We start from the raw sequence: 4,910 nt of genomic DNA on the forward strand, positions 1-4,910 counted from the left end.
CTCGTGCCGTAAGGTCTTCTTTAATCTGTTTTTTCAATCTTGTTTAATTGCTAGCTTGAGTTACCTGGGGTGGCAGAGAGTTCCATTTAGTCATGACTGTACTTAATACTGTATGTTTCCCGGCCTCTGCTCTGGACCTGGGGACTGTGAAGAGACTTCTGATTGCATGTCTTGTGTGATACCAGTGATTATCCGAACTGTGACCAAAAGGGATGCAGTCAATATCTCAATTTTGAGCCAGGAGAAATTGACATAATATATATATATTTTTGTTAACCTTTATTTAACTAGGCAAGTCAGTTAAGAACAAATTCTTATTTACAATGACAGCCTACACCGGCCAAACTCCGATGACGCTGGGCCAATTGTGCCCCGCCCTATGGGTCTCCCAAGCACAGTCGGTTGTGATACAGCCTGAATTCGAACCAGGGTCTGTAGTGACGCCTCTAGCACTGAGATGGAGTGCCTTAGACCGTTGAGCTACTCGAGAGCCCAAATATACACTATACAGTGCCTTGCGAAAGTATTCGGCCCCCTTGAACTTTGCGACCTTTTGCCACATTTCAGGCTTCAAACATAAAGATATAAAACTGTATTTTTTTGTGAAGAATCAACAACAAGTGGGACACAATCATGAAGTGGAACGACATTTATTGGATATTTCAAACTTTTTTAACAAATCAAAAACTGAAAAATTGGGCGTGCAAAATTATTCAGCCCCCTTAAGTTAATACTTTGTAGCGCCACCTTTTGCTGCGATTGCAGCTGTAAGTCGCTTGGGGTATGTCTCTATCAGTTTTGCACATCGAGAGACTGAAATTTTTTCCCATTCCTCCTTGCAAAACAGCTCGAGCTCAGTGAGGTTGGATGGAGAGCATTTGTGAACAGCAGTTTTCAGTTCTTTCCACAGATTCTCGATTGGATTCAGGTCTGGACTTTGACTTGGCCATTCTAACACCTGGATATGTTTATTTTTGAACCATTCCATTGTAGATTTTGCTTTATGTTTTGGATCATTGTCTTGTTGGAAGACAAATCTCCGTCCCAGTCTCAGGTCTTTTGCAGACTCCATCAGGTTTTCTTCCAGAATGGTCCTGTATTTGGCTCCATCCATCTTCCCATCAATTTTAACCATCTTCCCTGTCCCTGCTGAAGAAAAGCAGGCCCAAACCATGATGCTGCCACCACCATGTTTGACAGTGGGGATGGTGTGTTCAGATGTGTTGCTTTTACGCCAAACATAACGTTTTGCAGTGTTGCCAAAAAGTTCAATTTTGGTTTCATCTGACCAGAGCACCTGCTTCAACATGTTTGGTGTGTCTCCCAGGTGGCTTGTGGCAAACTTTAAACGACACTTTTTATGGATATCTTTAAGAAATGGCTTTCTTCTTGCCACTCTTCCATAAAGGCCAGATTTGTGCAATATACGACTGATTGTTGTCCTATGGACAGAGACTCCCACCTCAGCTGTAGATCTCTGCAGTTCATCCAGAGTGATCATGGGCCCCTTGGCTGCATCTCTGATCAGTCTTCTCCTTGTATGAGCTGAAAGTTTAGAGGGACGGCCAGGTCTTGGTAGATTTGCAGTGGTCTGATACTCCTTCCATTTCAATATTATCGCTTGCACAGTGCTTCTTGGGATGTTTAAAGCTTGGGAAATCTTTTTGTATCCAAATCCGGCTTTAAACTTCTTCACAACAGTATCTCGGACCTCCCTGGTGTGTTCCTTGTTCTTCATGATGCTCTCTGCGCTTTTGACGGACCTCTGAGACTATCACAGTGCAGGTGCATTTATACGGAGACTTGATTACACACAGGTGGATTGTATTTATCATCATTAGTCATTTAGGTCAACATTGGATCATTCAGAGATCCTCACTGAACTTCTGGAGAGAGTTTGCTGCACTGAAAGTAAAGGGGCTGAATAATTTTGCACGCCCAATTTTTCAGTTTTTGATTTGGTAAAAAAGTTTGAAATATCCAATAAATGTCGTTCCACTTCATGATTGTGTCCCACTTGTTGTTGATTCTTCACAAAAAAATACAGTTTTATATCTTTATGTTTGAAGCCTGAAATGTGGCAAAAGGTCACAAAGTTCAAGGGGGCCGAATACTTTCGCAAGGCACTGTATATACAAAGTATGTGGACACCCCTTCAAATTAGTGGATTTGGCTATTTCAGCCACACCCATTGATGACAGGTGTGTATAAAATCGTGCACACAACCATGCAATCTCCATTGACAAACATTGGCAGTAGAATGGCCTTACTGAAGAGCTTAATGACGTTCAGCATGACACCGTCAAACAAGTCAATTCATGAAATTTCTGCCTCCGGTCAACTATAAGTGCTGTTATTAGGAAGTGGAAACGTCTAGGAGCAACAACGGCTCAGCCGTGAAGTGGTAGGCCTCAGTTGCAACACTCACTACCGAGTTCCAAACTACCTCTGGAAGAAACATCAGCACAATAACTTTTTGTCGGGAGCTTCCTGAAATGGGTTTCCATGGCCGAGCAGCCGCACCATGCACAATGCCAAATGTGTAAAGCTCGCCACCACTGGACTCTGGAGCAGTGGAAACGCTTTCTCTGGAGAGATGAATCACACTTCACCATCTGGCAGTCCGACTGACATTTCTGGGTTTTGTGGATCCCAGCAGAATGCTACCTGCCCCAATGCATAGTGGCAACTGTAAAGTTTGGTGGAGAAGGAATAATTGTCTGGGGCTGTTTTTCATGGTTCGGGCTAGGCCCCTTAGTTCCAGGGAAGGGAAATCTTAACCCTACAGCATACAATGACATTCTAGGCAATTCTGTGCTTTCAACTTTGTGGCAACAGTTTGGAGAATGCCCTTTCCTGTTTCCGCACGACAATTCCCCCATGCACAAAGCGAAGTCCATACAGAAATGTTTTTCCGAGACCGGTGTGGAAGAACTTGACTGGCCTGCACAGAGCCCTGACCTCAACTCCATCGAACACCTTTGGGATGAATTGAAACGCCGACTGCAAGCCAGGCCTAATCGCCCAACATCAGTACCTGACCTCCCTAATGCTCTTGTGGCTGAATAGAAGCAAGTCCCCGCAGCAATATTCCAACATCAAGGGGAAAGCCTTCCCAGAAGAGTGGAGGCTGTTATAGCAGCAAACGGTGGACCAACTCCATATTAATGCCCATGATTTTGGAATGGGATGTTAGCACCACATACTTTTGGTCATCTAGTGTATGTAATAATACATAAATCATTTAGCAGACTCAAATTACAGTCATGCGTGCATACATCCTCTGTATAGGTGGCCCTGGGAATCAAACCCACAACACTGGCGGTGCAAGCTTCATACCAGATGAGCCATACAGGACCACAATGACATACATGAGAATACTGATCTGGACCAACTGCAATTTGCCTATGTCTTTCTTTGCTGCACCTGACCACACAATTGGACAGTTGTCCAGGTGCAACAAAACTAAAACTTATAGGACCTGTCTGGTTGACAGAGATATCAAGAAAGCAGAGCAGTGCCTTATCACGGACAGACCTGTTCCCATTTAATCAAATTAAACTTTATTTGCCATGTGCGTCGAATACAAGTGTCGACTTTACCGTGAAATGCTTACTTGCAAGCCCTTAACCAACAGGGCATTTTTGATACTTAAGTATATTTTAGCAATTACATTTACTTTTGATCCTCAAGTATATTTAAAACCAAATACGGTTGGACTTTTACTCAAGTAGTATTTTACTGGATGAATTTCACTTTTACTTGAGTAATTTTCTAGTTAGTATCTTTTAGTTTTACTCAAGTATGACAATTGGGTACTTTTTCCACCACTGGTTGTTGATCTATCCTCAGTTCTCTCTTATCACAGCTGTACCTGTTTTAAAGTCACCATTGGATTCATGGTCAAATCCCTGAGCTGTTTCATTCCTCTCCGGCAACTGAGTTAGGAAAGACGCCTGTATCTTTGTAGTGACTGGGTGTAGTGACGTGGCTCCCAAGTGGCACAGCAGTCTAGCTGGGGTAGGCCATCATTGTAAATAAGATTTTTTTTCTTAACCTTTTTGGGATAGGGGGCAGCATTTTCACTTTTGGATGAATAGCGTGCCCAGAGTGAACTGCCTCGTACTCTGTCCCAGATGCTAATATATGCATATTATTATTAGTATTGGATAGAAAACACTCTGACGTTTCTAAAACTGTTTGAATGATGTCTGTGAGTATAACTCATATGGCAGGCAAAAACCTGAGAAAAATCCAACCAGGAAGTGGGACATCTGAGGTTTGTAGTTTTTCAAAGCTTGGCCTACCGAATACACATTGAGATATGGATAAAGTTGCACTTCCTACGGCTTCCACTAGATTTCAACCGTTTTTAGAAACTGGTTTGCGGATTCTACTATAAAGGAGGAGCTCATGAGACCTCTTTGAGTCAGTGGTCTGGCAGAGAGCCTTGGTCTCATGACGCGCGCTCCCGACAGAGTTACCTCTCGTTCCAGTGCATTTCTGAAGACAAAGGAATTCTCCGGTTGGAACATTATTGATGTTTTATGTTAAAAACATCCTAAAGATTGATTCCATACATCGTTTGACATGTTTCTAAAGGACTGTAACGGAACTTTGAGTTTTTGTCTGGATGAAGTGCCTGTGCCTCATGAAGATGGATTACTTGGGCTGAACACGCGAACAACAAGTGGCTATTTGGACATAAATTATGGAACTTTATGGAACAAATCAGTAATTTATTGTCGAAATGGGATTCCTGGGAGTGGCTTCTGATGAAGATCATCTAAGGTAAGTGAATATTTATGGTGTTGTTTCTAACTTTGTTGATTCCAAAATGGCGGATATTCCTATGGCTGTTTTGGGTTCTGAGCGCCATTCTCAGATTATGCTTTTTCCGTAAAGTTTTT

The sequence above is a fragment of the Oncorhynchus mykiss genome, chromosome 2 (genome assembly GCF_057628025.1).
Source record: "Oncorhynchus mykiss isolate SJ-2025 chromosome 2, ASM5762802v1, whole genome shotgun sequence".
In the NCBI taxonomy this organism is placed as follows: domain Eukaryota; kingdom Metazoa; phylum Chordata; class Actinopteri; order Salmoniformes; family Salmonidae; genus Oncorhynchus; species Oncorhynchus mykiss.